At 40.2% G+C, this 23,984-nt stretch overlaps 1 protein-coding gene across 3 annotated transcripts in view; it reads left to right on the forward strand.

Moving 5' to 3' along the window:
- Positions 1-2,270: 2,270 nt before the first annotated feature.
- The window catches only part of LOC124791574, a 151,753-nt gene continuing 130,039 nt past the window's right edge, over positions 2,271-23,984 (forward strand). For all 3 annotated transcript variants that reach the window (XR_007016573.1, XR_007016574.1, XM_047257870.1), the window contains exon 1: positions 2,271-2,486. The gene's annotated coding sequence lies outside the window, so the exon portion shown is untranslated. The remainder of the gene's footprint in view (positions 2,487-23,984) is intronic.

Below are 23,984 nucleotides of genomic sequence, written 5' to 3' on the forward strand. Positions count from 1 at the left end.
TTCGCCTAAACGGCGTTACCTCGTCAGCATACGAGGGAGGCGTGTGATCGAGGTTGCCCACCTCGGTGCTGACTTGCTGCTGCCAGACCATGGGCGAGAAAATTACAGGCAGCTGAAGCTACCAGCTAATGCTTGACCGTGACAAGAAAATTAAATAAACCCTTCGAAAGAAAATAAAGATAGAATCCCCTATTATCTGGCTCAACCTTACAAAATCATGACATCATCGATGGTGCCATCAGAAATCTGGCAACAACGTACTTTGGACCAGAACATACACAGCATCCACCCCACACTTCATGCAGCGATACAAGAGAGGGTAATTAATTATTCTTTCCTATCATCAGGTTCAAAACTGACACATCAAGATCTTGGAAGGTATGAGGGAAATTAAGCCTGGAAGCACAGGAGGCCCATATGGCTGCTAAGGGATTGCAATCATTCTTTTACAAGTCATTATCATTTAAACCTATCACATCCAAGCCATTATTAACTCACTAATCTCTCTACCACCATGGAATGTCGGTGATGCATGGACAATCAACAGCATACCATGGTGTCAAACAGTGAAGTGAATGACAATTGGCAAAAGCTTCAAACATTGCCCCAGTGAGGAAATACTACACAATCATAGAGAGGAGATGAATAAAACAGACTGATTTGCATTCTGGTGAAAGAAAATAAGACAGTTTTACATAGCATAGATTTGTAGCATAGATTCGTATTAGTAGATGCTCCAGTGTCCGCCATATTGGTTTGAAATGAATTCGCTGTATTTCACACATTTTGCTTTCCACTATGAAAGTGTCTAATATCAAGAGTTTATGCCGGGGGGGGGGGGGGGGGGAGGGGCTAGTCAGATCATTTCTGTATAGGTACTTCGGAGCATGCAACAACTAAATAATTATGGGTTATATGAGAAATTAGGTGGCATTTCAAAATGTTTCAGCAATATTTTATCATCTAAGTGTACTCTTGAACTAAAGTAAATCGTCAAAAACAGCATTTGAATTCGTTTTTCCTGTTAAGGGTAAAGGACACAACAAAACAAAAGAAATACGATAGTTAATTTCACCTTAGACTATTCGCAAGATTCTCATTTACTAATTCTTCCACACTCTCAAAAACAAATTACAAACCAACTTTAACTCCCTTAGAATATACTAATCGTGGATATGACGACAGCCTGTAAAACTAAATGTTGTCTTTATGCCATTTACATCTTTCTTGGAATTGTAACTCTGGTTTCAATGGATTTAATAAAATCCTATACATGAGAGAATCGTCCACAGCCATTTCATCAACGTAATTCGGAAATAGTGGCCAGGAGACTAAGACCCATTCCATCAAATCACTTGAAGCCAGCAGAGTCACTTGTTAGGTCTATATTTTATCCATCATCACAATTTCAGTAGAGATATTTGAGTCTGACTCACCCATTTGTTGTGGCGTTTCATCACAGGTAGTGTATTTTTCGATTCCCTTACTTTCATTTTTCGTTCGTTTTTGAGGTACAAAAACTGACGAATATCGGCTACTTCTATCACTTTATTCACTGTGCTTCTACACAGCTCAATGCACAAAATTTTAAGCAAACCATTTTCATGCACCATTGCTAACTAACTTCAACAAGGTAAAAAAAAGGGAGCTCCGTTTTAAAGTTTACAAGCTAGGTATGTAGTGAGTCTGGACTCTAAGAGATAAATGTTTCTCTGCTGATAACAAATCGGTAGAACAGTCTAACACTGAGTTTTTACAGAGTGAAACAAGGTGAATACCGAAACATACTGGATTCCAACCTTTGTATTTTATAACCTGTATGTTAATACTGGAATTCATTTCATCTTCCTTCAATCCGATAATATTCCTCTTAGTTATCTGTGTGTGTTTGTTTGATTCTTCGTTGATTATATCGTTAAACATAAAATATATGTTGAATACTTCATGGGTTTTCTCGTTTTTAGTGAAAAAACATATACAGGCCTACTTATATCAATCGATTCTTCTCTTTACAGTTAATATTTCTGTTTCAATTAATTTTAAAATAGAAATTTATTAAGTATACAAACCTTCGGCATAGCAATAAATTTATTGGTACTTGGTACGGTAATAACATCTTTGCATAGTCATTACAAGTGTTCATTGTTGTTTAAAAGATGTAGGCGATGGCGTTATCATTGTCGATAAAGGATGCTGATATAAAGGCGGAAGGAACCGAACTACGGAAGTCCGCTGCGGAAGGACAGAAGTAATCAGTTTTACGAGTTCCTTCTGTGAGGGTAGAGCTTATTTTCCTGTTTTTGTTCTTCGTGCATTTATTCTGTTGTGTGTGAGCGAAAACGGCGACAAATGCAAAAGCTATTGCGTAGTGTGGAGTAACAAGATATTCAGAACAACGGAACGCTAACTGACGCGTCGTAGAATTGGAGTTTACTGGGGAATCCCCCTGTAGCTGCAGTTTGTGTTTGTACTGTATGTGTTCCTAGGTAAAAATGTGATTCTTCTTGTTTGAATGTTGTAGCTGTCGTACTCTCTCGAGGGGTTATTGCATTGTTACGGCCACACGACTGATCATAAAGAGTGGTGCATCTACTTACTTATTACTGGTATTGCACCACCCACGCTGATGTTCAGCAGATCGTTGTGAAGTAGGCCTAAACAAGGAAAAGTTACTGACTACGCTTCGCAAAATGATCTTAGCCCACGAGTTAGGTTTCATGAAACATAATTTCCCGATGTATGTTGTTGTTGTCTTCAGTCCTGATGTCCCGATGTATAACAGAAAATATTGCTCCATTGAAGTTGCAAGTAAAATATTTTTGTGTTCAGACCGTAGATGTACAGGATATTTTTTTATTTTTCCCAGAACTGCTAATTGTTCTTTAACAGGGGAATTTAAATTTTCTCAGCGCGTCATGTTTGACATTACGTACCGTATTTAGAATATGTGGACGAGTAAGTTAATTGGTTTTCAACTAGGTAAATATCACAGAAGTTACAGTTAATGTGGGAGACTGCAACGAAGTTAACAAAAGTAATGGTTTGCCATCCGTTCTTTTCACATGTGTTTGAAGGGCGAAGTTCGTATTCCACCAGCTGGTTTACACTCGTCATTTGAACAAATATTAATTAAATTAAAGCCATCCTTTTATGGAACATTTTCGGACCCCTCCTTATAATCGCTATGAAACTTCCTGCTGAAGGGTTAGTACCATTACAAGATCTGCGTCGTCTATCAGTCGTGATGATACGGCATGCACACACACACACAGAAGTTTTTACAATTTTTCATATAACATACAAAGAAAATTGTTGACAACAAGAAGATATATGCAGATGAAAACAACATTTTCTCCAGTCACTTTTGTCGCTGTTGAAAGATTCTTCCGTGGATTATTTATTATTTATTTAATTAAAGTAAATAAATAATCGTCTGTAGAGTAGAGTGGAGGTTGTTTGACATCCTTTGTAGCTTTTTTTAAAGTTTGCTGAACATTTTCGGAGTAACCATTGAAATATTTATTTTCCAGTCATTTGACACCTTGATATTTCAGTGTTCCTCTTGTGGTGTCATAATTACGTTTTTCTTGCCTCACGCTGGAAACTCCCTGGTTTTCTTTTACAGTGATGAGCCATAAAACATATTGTGGCCGAAAATGGTCATTATTAGTAACCAGTTGAATATAGACTTGCAGTGCTCCCATATTTTGCTTGAAGTGATGTTCGTGACACCCTTTCTTTGTAGCATTAACACTTCCTTCAAACCTTAAGAGCCTCCCAATAATAGCAGGCCATAATTAATGGGGCTATGACACAGCATAATACACTGTTATAAGGCACTGTTCACCTAATATATCCTTCAGTCTCATTAGAAGCTATACCACTTGGGAAAAGAATGGAGCACACATACACTGTATGCGCATTCATTGATAGTTTGCAATCTACATCGATACTCTACAAACCATAAATTGTGCATGGCAGAGGGTACATCCATTGTACCGGTCATTAGGGGTTCTTCCCATTCCATTCACATATGGAGTGTGAGAAGAATGATTGATTGAGTGCCTCTGTGTGTGCTGTAATTATTCTAATTTTGTCCTCATGATCCCTATGTGAGTGATACTTAATGGAGTTGTATTATATTACTAAAGTCATCACTTAAAAGTCGGTTCTTGATCGTTTGTTACTCGACTTTCTTGGGATAGTTTACGTCTATTTCCAATAGTCTGCCAGTTCAGTTTCTTCAGCATCACTGTAACACTCCCCAATGGATCAAATAGACCTGTGACCATTCGTGCTGCCCTTCTCTGTATACATTTAATTACCCTGCTAGTCCTTTTTGGTGTGGATCCCACAAACTTGAACTATATTCTAGAATTGGTTCCACAAGTGATTTGTAAGTAATCTTCTTTGTAGACTGATTGCACTTCCAAAGTCTGTCACCTGTTTTACTCACAACTGAGTCTATGTGATATTCAATTTCATATCCTTACAGAGTGTTGCAGGCGGGTATTTGTATAAGTTGGCCATTTCCAGCTGGGGCTCATTGAGATCATTATTGTCATAAAATAATAGATGTTTAACATTTTACATTTCGGAACATTTAAAGCAAGATGTCAGTCTTTGCACCACTTTGAAATCCTCTAAAGATCTGACTGATAATTTATGCAGCTTCTTTCAGACAGTACTTCATATAGATAACTGCATCATCTGCAAAAAGTCTGAAGTTACTGATAATATTGCCCACTAGATCATTAATATTTGACATTAACAGCAATGGTCCCAGCACACTGCTCTGGGGCATGTTTGAAGTTACTTCAGCGTCTGACAATGGCTCTAGATCCAAAGATAATACATTGTGTCCTCACTACCAGAAAGTCCTCAATCCAGTCATAAATTTCACTTGATACCCCATATGACCAAACTTTTAACAATAAATGTAAGTGTGGTACTGATCAAAAGCTTTTCGGAAATCAGGAGATACTGCATCTACTTGACTGCCTTGACCCAAAACTTTCAGTCTATCATGTGTGAGAAGTACAGGTTGGGTTTCACATGATCAATGGTTTTGGAATCCTTTGTGGTTGGCATGGAGGAGGTCATTATGTGTAAGATACAGCTTTATGTTTGAGCTTAGAATATGTTCTAAGATTCTACCACAAATTGATGTCAGAGACATTGGATGGTAGTTTTCTAGATCACTTCTACTGCCCTTCTTGTAGGCATGGTTTTTCGTTCGAGGAATGTATGATATATTATAGTTAGAAGAGGGGCTAACTCAGCGAAAAATTCACAATAGGATCTGCTAGGGATTTCATCAGACTCTGGAGTTTTGTTCAGTTTTAACAATTTCAGCTGTTGCTTAACACCACTGACACTAATATTGATTTCACTCATCTTTTCAGTCATATGAGGATTAAATTGGGGCAATTTTCCTGGGTTTTCCTTTGTAAAGGAACATTCAAAAACAGAGTTAAGCATTTCAGCTTTTGCTTTACTACTGTCCGTTTCAGTTCCTGTCTCATTTGCTCAGGACTGGGCACTAAACTTTGGTGCCATGAACAGCCTTCACAAATGACCAGAATTTCTTTGGGTTCTGTGAAATATTAGTTGTCAGTATTGTGCTATGGTAGTCACTGAAGGCTTCATGCATTGCTCTCTTGACAGCCAAACACATTTTATTCAACATTGTGTGTCTACAGTCCTATGCTTTGTTTTACACCTATTATGCGGTAGTCTCTTTTCTTTAGAAGTTTCTTGGCAGTGAGTCTGTAGCATGGAGGGTGCCTCCATCTATGAACTGTTCTACTGGGTACTTATCTGTCTAGGACATGGTCAACTATTTTTTAAACTGGAGCCAGAATTCCCCTACATGCTCCTCCCTTGTGCTGAAAGTTTCAAGTTCCTCATTGAGGTATGACACTACTGACTTTTTATCTAGTTTACTGAACATATAAATCTTTCTGCTTGTTTTGTTTGTCTTTTGTTCTATGGTAATCATTGTTGCCACAACCATGTCATGGTCACTGATACCAGATTTGATGCAGACATCCCAAAGAGGTCAGGCCTGTTTGTTGCCATTAGATGCAGTATATTTCCATCATGAGTGAGGTTCCTATCTGTTCTAGGTAGTTTTAAGAGAAGGCATTTACTAAAGTTTCACAGGATACCTTATAATGCCCAAAACTAACACAAGTGTAATTTCCCCAGTCGATTGTTGGATGATTAAAGTCTCCACCGATGATTGTAGTATGATAGGGGAACTTACGTACCGGTGAACTGAGGTTATCTCTATAGTTTTCGGTGACATTAGGAGATGAGTCTGCTGGGCAATAGAAGGATCCAATTTTTTATGTCCATTCCTGATCCTGAGTCTTGCCCAGTCTCACATGCAGCTTCAGTTACTACCTCAGTGGATTGTGAGTTTCTTGTCTACTGCGATAAGTACACCACCTCCATTTCCCACTTGCCTATCCTTTTGATATACATTTTAATTTTCACCAAAAATCTCATTGCTATCAATTCCAGGTTTCAACCAGCTTTCTGTACCTAGTATTATGTGAGTTTCACTAATTTCCAAGAGTGCTTTGAACTCTGGCACTTCGTTGCGGATGCTTCAGCAGTTTACTATTAGGATTTTAATACTCTCTTGTCAGAGACCTTTTGAAGTCTCTGGTTCAGTCCTTCCACTCGACTCAGTCATGAGGACAGTGCTGCAAATTGTGAGCTTCACTGAAACTCCATGTGCAAGGCTGGCCTTCTCTGCCAGTCACTGAAATGGCACAAGAATGACCTCTGAGCCCAGACGACAGGCTTCATTTGTTGCAGCATGCCCCAAAATCTGCAGTTGGTTGCACGTCGTTCCCTCAATGGCTTCTGGAGTAGCCTCTTCAACATGTTGAATGAGGCCTGCAGGCATATACACTGAGTGCACTTAGTGTCCTTACCTCTCCTTTGCTGCCATTTCCTTAAGGGGTACCATCACTCGCTGTGCATTTAAACTGCTGGCAATTAATAGACCCTATCATTTTGTGTTTGCCTCCTCCCGACACCAGACAAAACAGGTTTCCCCTAAACAGCTGAAGTGACCCACGCTGGCTCAGATTCAGTTTCAGTGAAAAACAGCACCCCAAACTTGTTGGTAAGGGGGATCGGTGCAAACTAGATGTGACATAGTATATAAGTTAGAATATCTGCTACAGTAATTAAACCATAAATGTCCATTTACTACAAATTAGATTATGTGCAGGACAATGATAACTTCCAAAAATTCTCAGAAATGCATATTTATTTGCATTGTCTTGATATACCGTGAAATTCAGGGCAATGTGTTCTTTGGCAGTAACTGTGAATCACTACTGTCAGTCATGACGCCCAGTGGTTTGACAACATCCATATTATTGTGGTACTCAGTGTTGCAGAGGCTGCATATCAGATGATCTGTTTTTTCCTCGTTCAGTTTCATTTTAATTTTGTTGAACCACTATTTGATGTTTTTAAGCAGTACATCTGTCATGTCAAGGTTGTGCAGCAGTTTTTCCTTTGCCAGAGATGGTGGTCTCATCAGCAATGTGTAATTGTTATAACCTCATGATTGGCCTGTATAAGAAACAAGAGAAGTTCCATGACAGATCCCTGTGATACACCGTGCTCCAGCTTTTGTTCATGGGAGACTGCTTCATGGACTATTCAGTTTTCAAGATAAGATTGAAGACTTGCCAGAACAACACCTACAGCGTACAGTTATGTCTTTCTAGTAGTTGTCAGCAATATTACAAAACGTGAGACATGCTTCTCCCCCACCCCACGCCCCACTCTCTCTTTCTATGTTTTCGTGTATTTCACTGTGCTATAATAAAGGTAGTACAGAAAAGTCTGATGATTTAGTTGACGGTATACTAAATGGTTTCTGTGGTAGTCCCGCCTGGAAAATATAGGTGCTGGAATTTGCAATTTGTGCTACTTCACAACTCTAGTTCCTCAGACATCAAAATATGAGGTGCCCCAGGCAACATGGAAGTAATGCAATATGTAATAAAGTTGGTCTATTTGTGAAAACAGAGTTTTCAATTAGTCATTTCATAAATACTGAAAATATTCAATCTTGATTAAGCTTGTTTGAAATTATTTGTGACATACTTCACAGTTTATTAAGTAATGAAATGCTGCCAATTATTCTGTATACTTATTTTGTAAAATCTATAAGTGTACTGAAAGTTTTTTGGTTTTCATGAAACTCATAAATTTAAGTGAGAAAAATATTGCAATAGTGCGAATAGATATTTTGACTTCCTGGAAAGAATTTATAGGTGAGGTGGAAGATGAATGAAAATGCTTTGAAACTGAGTTCCTGGAAAGAGTTTATAGAAGATGACGTGGAAGATGAATGACAAGAACTGCATTGAAACTAGAATAATTTTTAAGTGGAGGAGTATTAACAAAATAAGATGATAACACAATTGCAATGGGATAAATGTCATGACCATTTTTAGCCTGTCTAAAAATTTATTCATTTGGTACAAATGAAAAGACAGCTTCTAACTTACTATTTAGATCCATACTCTGCAAACCACTGTGAAATAATGCTGTTATACCAAATGTCAGGGTTTTTTCCTGAATTTGAATGGAGAGTACTGGATGAATGACTGCTTAAATATCTCTGTGCGAGCCATAAAATTTTTCTTTTCCTGTCAGGCAATCTGTTCAGGGGCAAAAATACTAGGCCTTCCCTTGCATTTTTCAATATAGTGTAGATGTAAACATTAAGCTACACTGTGATTCTTGAAGTTTTCCCGGCGGACATAATGTTCCATCATCTTTCGGGCGTGCACCCGGGACAGCGACAATTCTTCTTGCTATATTTCGGCTAGAAACCTCCCAGCCATCTTCAAAGCGAGTCGGAGACTGAGTTCATAGTGTTTGCGCGTGCCTATTTATACGGAGAGTCACGTGATACAAAGCTGCTGAGAATTGAAAGCGCATGCGTCAAAGATATCAAAGTCGCTAGTCATAGATAAGATGTATATAGCAAAGATAAACATATAAGCGCAGAGTGCAAACAAAATAGTGCTGCTGCAAATCCACAGTGCTTGTAAATAAATAATTGATCTTTAAAAGTGGTAACATCTGTCGGAAGTGAAGATGCAGAAATTCTTTCCGAACGAAGGTGTGAAATAAGCGGTTTCCAAGCATTGTCAAGATGAAAACCTTTGTCACGGTTTAGCAGGTTGTCAGCTAGTTGTATTTCTGCAGCTTCCTCAACAACTGAGTCCCAGAAAGATGAAGCAGTAGTTAAAATCTTAACATCTTTATAATCCATGGCATGGCCAGTAGAAATGCAATGTTCGGCAACTGCTGATTTGTTGGATTGAAGAAGACGTGTGTACCGCTGGTGTTCGACGCATCATTCCTGGATTCTGTAGTCACTGCACAACCTGAGAGATCCATTTCTCTCTGTCTCTCCCCCTCCCTCTTGGTTGCCGGGAGGGTTCCAGTGTAATGGATGAAGCCCAGGAACTGTTGGAGAGCAAACTATCCCAGCTATTAAGATTTTGTCTGCTGCCACTTTGGTGGCCCTTCGTAGATCAAGTGGTGGTAGTCAACATGGTCTGTGACATGCTGGGGGATCGGGTGTAGTGATGATCGTGAACTGTTTCATTCTTAATGACAAATGGTATGAATCCTTCTTGCTGGGAAAGGTTCAGAGACACTGTAGGGAATGGGCAAGCAAGTGGTGCAGTACTGACATTTGTAGTGGTAGACGCAGGCAGTGCTGTTAGCATTTCAATGGATGGCGCTGGAGCTGCCAAGTCAGTATGGAGTAGAGATGTCAACTTGGTTGTGGCAATGGGTGTAGACAGTCGACATGGCTAGTTAGATGTTGCTGTATTGCATGCAGTTCCTGCTCGATATCTTGAATTCTCTGTTGGATGACATAGTTGTCATGTTGTAAGTGAAAGTTTGTTTCATGTGTGTCGAAGCAGAATTGTTGAATGTGTTGAATATGGTCCATGGTGTGGAGGCATTCATGAAGAAGCCGATGATCATCAGGCATATGTGCAGGAGGTGAGGGCTGGGGCATGAGGTGGGCTGTGCTGTTATGTTGAGTCACCAAGGTTGTGTGGCCAAAAAGCCTGTGGCAGGTCTGGAACCAGGTGGAAGTGAAGGAGAAAGTCTGCACCGATAAATGGTTTGGCAACATTTGCGATGATAAAATTTGAGGTAAATATGTCGAGGCCAATGTCTAATGTGCTTATCTATGTTCCATAGACTCAAATAGTATTTCATTTGCTGCATGGAGTGGGAGAGGTTTGTGGGCTGTGTTTTATGTGGTGAAGAGGGCAGTAAAGTTCTGACCTGTGAGCCAGTGTCAGTGAAGTTTAGTTGGCCGCAGATGTGGTCACATACAAAGTGTGTGTTGTTAATAGAGTGGATCAGGTGCTGTTCGTTGTTTTCGTAAGTGTCCAGGCAATTTAAATATCCTGCATGGTCTGGTGTGCCTGTTGTGAACCATGCATAAAGTTTTGGAAATTTCACAGTGGAATTGGTGTATTGTGCATGGTACCAGGGAAAGCGATTCAGTGTGATCAGCAGTGTGTTGCACAGGTACAATGCGGTTAGCGGTGTTCTGCTCAGGTGCTACGTGGATGGTGGGTAAGTGGGGGTTGTAGTGGCTGTGTGAATGTCATTTCTCTGGCTGAGCGTGGTGCCATCGGAGTCGGTGGAAGTCGGCTCAGCTCGTGGTAGGTGAGAGGTCTGTTGTACAGCTGTTGTAGTTGCAAGTCACACTAGTTGTCATTATTGCCGACATTATTTATGTACTGTTATTTATTTATTTACATGTCAAGTTCCGTAGGACCAAATTGAGGAGCAAACCTCCAAGGTCATGGAATGTGTAAGTACATGAAATTACAGTGTAAAAGTAATAGCAGTTAAAAATAAAATTGTTATGAACTCGAAAAAAGTCAATCCATAAGTTTAAGTAAATGCAGTCGACAATATAACAAGAATTAGCTTAATTTTTTAAGGAATTCCTCAACAGAGTAGAAGGTGTGGCTAATGAGGAAACTATTCAGTTTTGATTTGAAAGCGCGTGGGTTACTGTTAAGAGTTTTGAATCTTTGTGGTAGCTTATTGAAAATGGATGCAGCAGTATACTGCACACCTTTCTGGGAAGTCTGATCGAAATGCAGGTTTGATTTCTGCCAAGTAATAACTGAGTGAAAGCTGCATATTCTTGGGAATAAGCTAATAGTGTCAACAAGAATGACAGTAAGGAGTATATATATTGAGAGGCCAACGTCAGAATACCCAGACTCATGAACAGGAGTCGAGTTACACCACTGATTGCCCGAACTGCTCGTTTCTGTGCCAAAAATATCCTTTTAGAATGGGAAGAGTTACCCCAAAATATACACTACTGGCAATTAAAATTGCTGCACCAAGAAGAAATGCAGATGATAAACGGGTATTCATTGGACAAACATATTATACTAGAACTGACATGTGATTACATTTTCACACAATTTGGGTGCATAGATCCTGAGAAATCAGTACCCAGAATAACCACCTCTGGCCGTAGTAATGGCCTTGATACACCTGGGCATTTGAGTCAAACAGAGCTTGGATGGCGTGTACAGGTACAGCTGCCCATGCAGCTTCAACACGATACCACAGTTCATCAAGAGTAGTGACTGGCGTAATGTGACAAGCCAGTTGCTCGGCCACCATTGACCAGACGTTTTCAATTGGTGAGAGATCTGGAGAATGTGCTGGCCAGGGCACCAGTCGAACATTTTCTTTGTCCAGAAAGGCCCGTACAGGACCTGCAAAATGCGGTCGTGCATTATCCTGCTGAAATGTAGGGTTTTGCAGGGATCGATTGAAGGGTAGAGCCACGGGTCGTAACACATCTGAAATGTAATGTCCACTGTTCAAAGTGCCGTCAATGCGAACGAGAGGTGACCGAGACTTGTAACCAATGGCACCCCATGCCATCACGCTTCGTGATACGCCAGTATGGCGATGACAAATACACGCTTCCAATGCGTTAACCGCGATGTCGCCAAACACGGATGTGACCATCGTGATGCTGTAAACAGAACCTGGATTCGAAACTTCCTGGCAGATTAAAACTGTGTGCCTGACCGAGACTCGAACTCGGGACCTTTGCCTTTCGCGGGCAAGTGCTCTTGCCTGCGAAAGGCAAAGGTCCTGAGTTCAAGTCTCGGCCCAGCACACTGTTTTAATCTGCCAGGAAGTTTCATATCAGCGCACACTCCGCTGCAGAGTGAAAATCTCATTCTGGAAACATCCCCCAGGCTGTGGCTAAGCCATGTCTCCGCAGTATCCTTTCTTTCCGGAGTGTTAGTTCTGCAAGGTTCGCAGGAGAGCTTCTGTAAGGTTTGGAAGGTAGGAGACGAGGTACTGGCAGAAGTAAAGCTGTGAGGACGGGGCGTGAGTCGTGCTTGGGTAGCTCAGTTGGTAGAGCACTTGCCCGCGAAAGGCAAAGGCCCGAGTTCGAGTCCCAGTCCAGCACACTGTTTTAATCTGCCAGGAAGTTTCATATCGGCGCACACTCCGCTGCAGAGTGAAAATCTCATTCTGGAAACATCCCCCAGGCTGTGGCTAAGCCATGTCTCCGCAGTATCCTTTCTTTCTGGAGTGTTAGTTCTGCAAGGTTCGCAGGAGAGCTTCTGTAAAGTTTGGAAGGTAGGAGACTAGGTACTGGCAGAAGTAAAGCTGTGAGGATGGGGCGTGAATCGTGCTTGGGTAGCTCAGTTGGTAGAGCACTTGCCCACGAAAGGCAAAGGTCCTGAGTTCAAGTCTTGGTCCGGCACACAGTTTTAATCTGCCAGGAAGTTTCATATCAGCGCACACTCCGCTGCAGAGTGAAAATCTCATTCTGGAAACATCCCCCAGGCTGTGGCTAAGCCATGTCTCCGCAGTATCCTTTCTTTCAGGAGTGTTAGTTCTGCAAGGTTCGCAGGAGAGCTTCTGTAAAGTTTGGAAGGTAGGAGATGAGGTACTGGCAGAAGTAAAGCTGTGAGGACGGGGCGTGAGTCGTGCTTGGGTAGCTCAGTTGGTAGAGCACTTGCCCGCGAAAGGCAAAGGTCCCGAGTTCGAGTCCCAGTCCCGCACACTGTTTTAATCTGCCAGGAAGTTTCATATCAGCGCACACTTCGCTGCAGAGTGAAAATCTCATTCTGAGAACCTGGATTCATTCGAAAAAATGATGTTTTGCCATTCGTGCACCCAGGTTCGTCGTTGAGTACACCAACGCAGGCGCTCCTGTCTGTGATGCAGCGTCAAGGGTAACTGCAGCCATGGTCTCCAAGCTGATAGCCCATGCTGCTGCAAATGTCGTCGAACTGTTCTTGCAGATGGTTGTTGTCTTGCAAATGTCCCCATCTGTTGACTCAGGGATGGAGACGTGGCTGCACGATCCATTACAGCCATGGGGATAAGATGCCTGTCATCTCGACTGCTAGTGATACAAGGCCATTGGGATCCAGCATGGCGCTCCGTATTACCCTCCTGAACCCACCAATTCTGCTAACAGTCATTGGATCTCGACCAACGCGAGCAGCAATGTTGCAATACGATAAACCGCAATCGCGATAGGCTACAATCCGACCTTTATCAAAGTCGGAAATGTGATGGTACATATTTCTCCTCCTTACACGAGGTATCACAACAATGTTTCACCAGACAACGCCGGTCAACTGTTGTCTGTGTATGAGAAATCGGTTGGAAACTTTCCTCATGTCAGCACATTGTAGGTGTCGCCACCAGCGCCAACCGTGTGTGAATGCTCTGAAAAGCTAATCATTTGCATATCACAGCATCTTCTTCCTGTCGGTTAAATTTCGGGTCTGTAGCATGTCATCTTCGTCGTGTAGCAATTTTAATGGCCAGTAATGTAATACTATATGACATAAGTGAATGAAAATAAGCAAAGTCGAATAATTTTTGTGTTGAACAATCCCTTACTTCAGATATGGTTCGAAAAGTAAAATTGGCAGCACTGAGTCTTTGAACAAGATCCGGAATGTGGGCTTTCCATGACAGTGTTCAGTTTCACTAATCATATGCCCATTCTGTGAAATTAAAATATCAGGTTTTGTTGAATTGTGTGTTAGAAACTGTGAAAACTGAGTCTTATTGTCATTTAGTGTTAGTTTATTTTGTACAGGCCATAAACTTATGTCATGAACTGCACTATTTGAAACACAGCCAGTGTTGCACACAACATCCTTTACTACCAAGCTAGTCTCATCAGCAAATGGAAATATTTTAGAGTTACCCGTAATACTAGAGGGCATATCATTTATATGAATAAGGAACAGGAGTGGCCCCAACACTGATCTCTGGGGCACCCCCCATTTGACCGTACCCCACTCAGGCCCCACATCACAGCCATTCTCAACACTGCGAATAATGACCTTTTGCTGTCTGTTGCTACAGTAAGAGGTGAACCAATTGTGAGCTACTCCCCATATTCCGTAATGGTCGAACTTCTGGAGCAATATTTTGTGATCAACACAATCAAATGTCTTAGTTAAATCAAAAAATATGCCTATCGTTCAAATCCTTTTATTTAACCCATCCAGTACCTCACAGAGAAAAGAGAAAATAGCATTTTCAGTTGTTAAATGACTTCTAAAACCGATTTGTACATTTTTTAGCAAATCGTGTGATATAAAATGATCAATTAGTCTCACATACACAGCCTTTTCAATAACTTTAGCAAACACTAATGGCATAGAAATAGGTCTAAAATTGTCTGCAGTATCCTTTTTCTCCATTTTTTATAAAGTAGCTTTACTACTGAGTACTTTAATCGTCCAGGAAACTGACAGTTCTTAAAGGAAAAATTACAAATATGGCTAAATCCAGGACTAACATGCGCAGCACAGTACTTTTAACAGAAATATTTTTACTACAAATTGACTTTATATCATTGACATTCACAACTGGCCGTATGGTTTTAATTTTATCCTGTGAATTAGCTATTCTATTTGCGTACCACATACTCTTTCCTTCCTAATGGCATGTTTAAGCACCTTACAGTACTGTGGGCTACTGGAGCTTGATTGTGACTACTTCTAACATTTTGATATACTCCCCACTTTGTTCTACATGATATCCTTATCCCACCAGTCAGCCACCCTGGCTGCCTTTCACTGCTAGTACCCCGTTTAGAATATTCTGATGTAAAGCAACTCTCAAAGAACATGAGAAATGTGTTAAGGAAAGCATTATATTTATTGGCACTATAAACACCCCGCCACTCTTATTCCTTGGGACTCCCTATTGTTATTGGATTAACTTTCCTACATAGTTTGTAATTATATGTGACATTTGTTTGAGCACAAAAGCCTTTTAGTGTTAAAATTCGTGCATCATGGTCTGAAAGGCCATTCACCCTTTTACTAACAGAATGCCCATCTAGTAATGAAGAATGAATAAAAATATTTTCTATGGCTGTGCTACTGTTTCCCTGCACCCTAGTTCGAAAAAACAGAGTCTATATCAGATCATATGAATTTACAAGATCCACCATCATCCTTTTTCTTGCACCATCATATACAAAATTATTATTGAAGTCACCACATATAACTAATTTCTGGTATTTCCTATAAAGTGAATCGAGAACCCTCTCTTGGTTGAGCAGAAATGCTCTGAAGTCAGAGTTAGGGGATCTATAAACAGCTACAATTAGAAGTTTAGTTTCACTAAATTCAAACTGCCCGTGCACAACATTCAAATATCTGTTCAGTGCAGTGCCGTGATATGTCTGTGGACTTAAATGGAATACTGTGTTTTATGTACATGGCCACTCCCCCACCCCGCAAGGAACTCCTTGAAAAACAGCCAGCTAGCCTGTATCCTGGTAAAGGAAGCCTCTGAATAGGCAAGTTATTTATGTCGTGTTACAATATACCAATAATTTCAGAGTCAACATCTATAAGCAGTTCATTAACTTTATCTCTAATACCTCTTATATTTTGATGAAATATGCTAATTCCTTCTCTACTTGGAAACATGACGTCCTCTGAAGGTGAGCCCATAGTTAGAGGGACTTCCGTTAAGCAGGTGTTACGTATCAGCTGACTTCAATCTAAAAAAGATGCAGCTCTAACACCAACTACTACAGGAATTTTTCCATAAGTGATCCCATCACCACCCACTACACTGTCACATGTAAGCTGTGCCAGCCTCCCCTTCTCATACCTATTGAGGTGCAGGCCATGCCTAGTGAAACCTGATCTGCTGATAGACTCAACTGGCACCACTGCAATGTGACCCATGCCCTTTGTTGTCAGTGCCCTCTCCAGCCCCACATTAATGTGCCTAACAGCTGCATTAAGACGAGGCCGATCACGACACTGAAACAGTTGCATGAAATGCACATTAGTGCCACCAGTTTGAGTAGTTACCTTTAGCCGGTCACCACCTACGTCATATTCCCTGTCCCTATCAAGATTATTCCCTGCTCCACCCACTATCACTACCTGATCCTCCTTCGTAAAATTCCTACATAACTCCCCTGCACTAGGCTTCACAAAGCTGATGACCTGCTACTCACTCCCAACACTTCCTGAAACTACACCTCTACTGTGCTGCATGAGAGAATATTTTCAATTGATGAGTTTGAGGCGTGCATACAGAGGTTCATGCTTTATGTTGCCAAGGCGATGTTTGTAATGGAAGAATAGCTGAGTGAATATTGTCCGTGCATGGCCGAAATGATGTGCGGTAGGCAGCAGAGCAATAAGATTCATGCATGGCATGGTTGATAACTCTTCAAAAGTGAGTGGGCATGAATCTGGCTGGTTGGCTTAGGAGTAGCATGGTTTGTAAGCGAAATGGGGTCCCATGTGAGATCACATAGTACATTGTTCAGTAGTGCTGTGCACTGTCCGGAGGAGTGTCATGATCACTTTTTTATCACATGAGATGCACCTGACATAATGGCAGGAGAACTGCTGTCCAGTTGTATAAATTGCACAGCATGAGGGCATGACAGCAGTATTGGAATGTTCAAATTATATGTGAATATGTTCGTTGGGGTCACCAGTGTGGTGCTACGGGTAGAGGCATTAGTGTCAATGAGAAATCACACAGCGTCGATACAATAGGACACACTTTTATTAAAGAAAAGACCATACACTTCAGGAGCAGCTGAAATCAACAAAGTCATAAGGTCCTGGTTGGCCACCAGCAATGATGTTTGTCGACACCGAGTTCCCACATGCTCTTGTAGTCAGCGGTTATGATATTAAAATGACAGCCACAGTTAAGGTGTAACTGCATATTTTATTCAAAGCATTATTGTGATACTTCATTGTTAGTACAATTTACAGATTAGGTTCCTAAAATTTGTTTGTCTTTTGTTAATGTATTCCTTGATTTGTCCCACATCCCTGAAAGCTTTCATTTTTTATGAGATACATGGAACATGACTAATGAATGAATTATTATTTTTTTCCTCTGTGATTGGAACATGCTGGGAGTGCTTTCAGTTTGCTGATGACTTTGTATTGTTTGGCTCTAGTACAGATAAAATTGAACAATGAATGTAAGAAATTAATACAACAAATTTAAATGTAGGTCTGAAAATGAATTATTGCAAGATTAAAAAAATGTTTAACTGACACTCAAAAAAGAATATAATTGAACGATGCAAGTCATAGAACTAATTGATAAGCTTTTGTATTTGGGTCAGTTGAAGATGACAACGGGATGGGTGATAGATTAAAAAAAAGTAAAACTTGGCATGAAATGCTTTTGGTAGACTGAATAGAGTTTTCAACCCTTAAATCACTAATGTGTCTCAAAAGAAGAGTTTACAATCATCATTCCTTACCAGTTCTGACCAATGCCAGTAAGCCGTGGTCTTCTAATATGAAAATTGTTCAAAATGTAAAAAGTTGCTCATTGGAGAGGCTCTTGTTGAGATCAATGAGGAGGAACTGGGCGGAAAAAGAAGATCAATTAGAAACTGAGACAACAACATAGATGACATTAGAAAACATGGAGGTTTTTAGCTGAAGTCTAGTAGAGGCCTACATTCAGGGTGTGTGTTGGACTGGCCGATGATTCAGGTATAGGATAGCAAATTGTACAATAAATCAAACAAAAGGAGACAGCATGGCAGTACATATTATAGTGATGTATATAAAGGTTTTGATTTATAATTGTAGTAATGTTGCATACATTCTTCTCTCGGTTATTATTTAACACTATTATTTATTTATATATTATTTAACACTATTATTTACAACTATAGAAACAACATACAAAAACATATAATGCATACAGTATTACATACAGCCTTCATTCCTTACACATGTACCTCTCTACACTATAAAATTCTTTTTCCATTAAATAATTCTTTAGTAGTTTGTGGAATGTCTTTTTACTCATTCTGTCCTCTAGAGTCTTGGAAAGTTGATTTACCAGTTGTACACACAAGTGGCGAGGACCTTTTTCAGGAGCTCTGAGTCTATGTGGTAGACTTTTCAGCTGGCCTTTATTTCTTGTGTCTTATGAATGAACATCTGCCATTTTGCCTAGTAGTGTTTTGCCTTTGATTAATGAAATTATTGTTCTGTACGTGTGCATGGATCGAAATGTCCAATATTTTTAAATTATGGAAGGCAGTTCTGTGAGTCAGTTTGTTTTCTGTTCAGGATGGCCTTAATGACCTTTTTTTTATAATAGGAAAATTCTTTTAGTGTTATTGCTGCTGGAGTTTCCCCAAATGTGATTCCATACTCTACGTGTGTTCCAAAAAGAGCATTGTATACTGTATATAGAAGTTGTTTGCTAGCATAGTGTGCAAGCTGTTTCACAATAAATATTAGAATGTTTTTTTACTGCAGACATTTTCTGTATGTTGTCTCCAATGGAGCTTATTGTCAAATGTGTCAATCCCAAAATTTTTATAGAGGTAACTTCTTCCACTCTTGTTTCATCTACGAATACATCTATGTGTTCTTCCTTTTCTGTATTCATGAACACTTTTTTAAATTTATCATTAAGTCATTGTGTATGAGCCACAATACTTTGCTAGTACTTCTTTCCATTGTCTCCAGATTTTCTTCTACATTTACTAAAGTTGTGTAATCAGCATACAATATTTTTTGTTTTTTCTCAGTGACTTCATTATTTGTTTATAAGTAGGTTGAACAGAGGCAGCCAAGTACAGATCCTTGAGGTACATCATAGTTAATATCTCTGATTTCAGATCCTGTTACTGCCATGGTTTCATCTACTGCACTGCATGTCCACGTATTCCACAGGATAGCTTTCTAGTTTTTCAATTAGTGCTGTGTGGATGATAGTGTTAGAAAAAAGTGTTAGACGTATACTGCAACATAGTAGAGACAGAGTTTCTTTAATGGATTTATAACAGTTCCATTTGTCTTGAGATAGTCGCTGCCATACATTTTCCCTTTCTGGAAACCACTATGGGTCTCTAGAAATGTGATCATCTCACTGTGCGTAAGAATCTGTTTAATTTTTGATAAATCTGAGATTAAAAATAATGGTCTATAGTTACTCGGGTTTTCTTTGTTGTTTGGCCGGCCGGTGTGGCCGTGCGGTTAAAGGCGCTTCAGTCTGGAACCGCGTGACCGCTACGGTCGCAGGTTCGAATCCTGCTTCGGGCATGGATGTGTGTGATGTCCTTAGGTTAGGTAGGTTTAAGTAGTTCTAAGTTCTAGGGGACTGATGACCACAGAAGTTAAGTCCCATAGTGCTCAGAGCCATTTTTTTTCTTTGTTGTTTCTTAAGTATTGGTATTATTTTGCTTATTTTTAATTTTTCTGGAAATACTGCTTCTCCGAATAAACAGTTTCCAATATCCAAAAAAGATTATGTTATTTCTTCATTTACGTGCTTTATTAGATATTTTGATATATCATCATCTGTAGACTTTTTGGATTTTAATGTATCAATTAATTTTTTGAGGCGTTTTGTTAATGGCCACTGGTTCCAGGAACATTAAGTGGGATGGTTGTCAAGCATTCTAGAATGCTTTGACTGCAAATGATTCCTGTCGGTTTTAATTTTGTGCAGCATCTATAAAATAGTCCACAACTGTAGCTCTGATCAGTGTGTCTGGCTGCCGTTCTGAGGACATAGGTGCGATTCCCGGTACTGCCAGGGATTTTCCCTAAGGGAGGACTGGAATAATGTTCACTCAGCCTTGTGATGCTGATTGAGTGAGTAGTAGTGGCACCAGAGCTGATGACAGCTGGGAGGGCAGTGTGCTGACCCCACACTCCAGTGATGCCACTGGCAGAGGATGACACGGCAGTCGGTCGGCCCCAATTGGCCCATTCGAGCCGGAATGCAGAGCTTTGCTCACTTCTCTATAGAATTGATGCTGAGTGTATAAGCAATTTTGGTTCTATCTGTAAGTATGGTGTTTTCAGTCTTCATTGATTTAATACAATTTCTGTTATTTATGCTCTTTTCACCAAATCTTTCCATGTTGATTATGTCCTGGCTGTTTTATTTTTGTGATTTGAATTTGCTGTGGCTCTGTTAATTGAACCGGTTTTTGCTTCTCTTTTTAATTATCTGCGCTTCTTCTGACACAGTTCACATGTCTCTATATTGCCTATGTGCCTGAGTTCCTTCGCTTTAGTCCTGAGTTAAGGTTCTGTACCTTAGTCTGTAAAAACGGAACCCTCATTGGATCACTTTGTTGTCCATCTGTCTGTCTGTCTGATTAACTATTAAGGTGGTACCTGTTTCTCAGGACTGGGGATAGGTATTTTGGGTACTAAGGTCCACGGTCCCTTGGCAGTGTAAAAAATTCATGCTTCTAAGTCAATGCAATCACAAGACATGGCTATTATGTCACATATTTTGATACAATTCCGAAAATGATCAGTTATTGATGATATTATTTAATTGTATAGATAAAAAATCTACGCTTCAAGCAGCGGCAGAACACACACATGAAAGACTGTTGTGATTGGCAAGCTTTCGGAGCCAGTGGCTCTTTCTTCAGGTAGAAGGGTTGAAGGGAAAGGAGTTGACAGAAACAACACATAGTTCAGACTCCATATTAAACTATAGATCCTTCTTCCCCAGTTGGATGATTGGGGGTAAGTGAGGGACATGAAAGTCAAAAAGCTGGTACCCTCAGCTGCGCAGGCGTATCAGTAGTTTTGTTATGATGAGCGATGGTAAGTAAGCTACTGTACGTGCAGCAACATTAGCAGCCATCATGCGTCTGGTTTTTTGAAAGATAGAACAGCCATTTGATTGTACAACAGGTTTTATTCCACAACCTAGATTTCAGTGTTGGGCCATTTTCCCATGCACAAGTATCAGAAACCATTAGACTTGAGAAGAACACTGTTCATCATGAAAATATATATCTTTGGTTATATAAACCAATTTTATCAAAAATAAATCTGAGAACACTTACGTACTAGGCTAATTCACTGACAACTATGACTTATTCACTTGATATCAAGTGAATAAGTCATGCTATATCCTCCTTTCAAGACACTGTCCAACTGACACTGACACAACTGCTCTTTCAAGTCCTTTGCTGTCTCTGACAGAATTACAATGTCATTGGCGAACCTCAACGTTTTTATTTCTTCTCCATGGACTTTAATACCTACTCTGAATTTTTCTTTTATTTCCTTTACTGCTTGCTCAATATACAGATCGAATAACATTGGGGACAGGCCACAACCCTGTCTCACTCCCTTCCCAACCGCTGCTTCCCTTTCATGCCCCTCGACTCTTATAACTGCCATCTGGTTTCTGTACAAATTGTAAATAGCCTTTCGCTCCCTGTATTTTACCCCTGCCACCTTTAGAATTTGAAAGAGAGTATTCCAGTCAACATTGTCAAAAGCTTTCTCTAAGTCTACAAATGCTAGAAATGTAGGTTTGCCTTTCCTTAATCTATTTTCTAAGATAAGTCGCAAGGTCAGTATTGCCTCACGTGTTCCAACATTTCTGCGGAATCCAAACTGATCTTCGCCGAGGTCGGCTTCTACCAGGTTTTCCATTCGCCTGTAAAGAATCCGCGTTAGTATTTTTAGGCTGTGAGTTATTAAACTGATAGTTCCGTAATTTTCACATCTGTCAACACCTGCTTTCTTTGGGATTGGAATTATTATATTCTTCTTGAAGTCTGAGGGTATTTTGCTTGGCTCATACATGTTGCTCACCAGATGGTAGAGTTTCGTCAGGACTGGCTCTCCCAAGGCTGTCAGTAGTTCCAATGGAATTTTGTCTACTCACGGGGCCTTGTTTTGACTCATTTCTTTCAGTGCTCTGTCAAACTCTTCATGCAGTATTGTATCTCCCATTTCAACTTTATCTACATCCTCTTCCATTTCCATTATATTGTCCTCAAGTACATCGCCCTTGTATAGACCTTCTATATACTCCTTCCACCTTTCTGCTTTCCCTTCTTTGCTTAGAACTGGGTTTCCATCTGAGCTCTTGATATTGATACAAGCGGCTCTCTTTTCTCCAAAGGTCTCTTTAATTTTCCTGTAGGCAGTATCTATCTTACCCCTAGTGAGATAAGCCTCTACATCCTTACATTTGTCCTCTAACCATCCCTGCTTAGCCATTTTGCACTTCCTGTCGATCTCATTTTTGAAACGTTTGTATTCCTTTTTGCCTGCTTCATTTACTGCATTTTTATATTTTCTCCTTTCATCAATTAAATTCAATATTTCTTCTGTTACCCAAGGATTTCTACTAGCCCTCGTCTTTTTACCTACTTGATCCTCTGATGCCTTCACTACTTCATTCCTCAGAGCTACCCATTCTTCTTCTATTGTATTTCTTTCCCCCATTCCTGTCAATTGGCATGGGCTTCGTGTCTATCTTGGCCACAATGATGCGTTCACTGTGCTGTTGGTAGTATCTTACTCCGTTGTGGCTGCACCTACGGTACGGCCATCTGTATCGCTGAGGCACGCAAGCCTCCCCACCAACGGCAAGGTCCATGGTTCATGGGGGTATTGTGTAGAACGTATAAAACAATTAAAGCATTTTTACAAATATGATAAAGTATAGAAGTCAAAGAGTAAATAGCTTTTTCAAAGAGCATTTATTGTTCCATGTTTCGTGTTACATTCAGCAAATCAATAAATACCTTGTACAACAGAATGTCTTCACTGAAAATGAAATGTAATTCGCAGAAAAGGTATAGATAAACGAAATGTTTGGACTAACCAGTTGTGATGATGTGTAAAGAAAATTTAAATCATCACATACACATGTATTTAGTTGATGTACCATACAGCACTTCTTTAGAAATAAAAACAATTACATGGCCATGTTTCAGTATGTCCTAGAAAGATCAGAGTAAATGAAAAATGGGCATCCTCTTGTACACAGACTTGCCACCATTTAGTTAATATGTCATAGCAGATGTTCAAACTGACCACTGTTTTCACACTGATGTGGCACCATAAATATTCAACTGCGACCCCTAGTTTCTGTATTCAAAATCCTTTTCTTCACCCTGTATGTGCTGGTAGACACACACACATATACCACACACAATAAAAACAAAGATGATGTGACTTACCAAACGAAAGTGCTGGCAGGTCGATAGACACACAAACATACACACAAGATTCAAGCTTTCGCAACAAACAGTTGCTTCATCAGGAAAGAGGGAAGGAGAGGGAAAGACGAAAGGATGTGGGTTTTAAGGGAGAGGGAAAGGAGTCATTCCAATCCCGGGAGCGGAAAGACTTAGCTTAGGGGGAAAAAAGGACAGGTATACACTCGCACACACACACATATCCATCCGCATGTACACAGACACCAGCAGACATTTGTAAAGGCGAAGAGTTTGAGCAGAGATGTCAGTCGAGGCAGAAGTACAGAGGCAAAGATGTTCTTGAAAGACAGGTGAGGTATGAGCGGCGGCAAATTGAAATTAGCGGAGATTGAGGCCTGGTGGGTAACGAGAA

Source organism: Schistocerca piceifrons, chromosome 1 (assembly GCF_021461385.2).
Source record: "Schistocerca piceifrons isolate TAMUIC-IGC-003096 chromosome 1, iqSchPice1.1, whole genome shotgun sequence".
NCBI lineage: Eukaryota > Metazoa > Arthropoda > Insecta > Orthoptera > Acrididae > Schistocerca > Schistocerca piceifrons.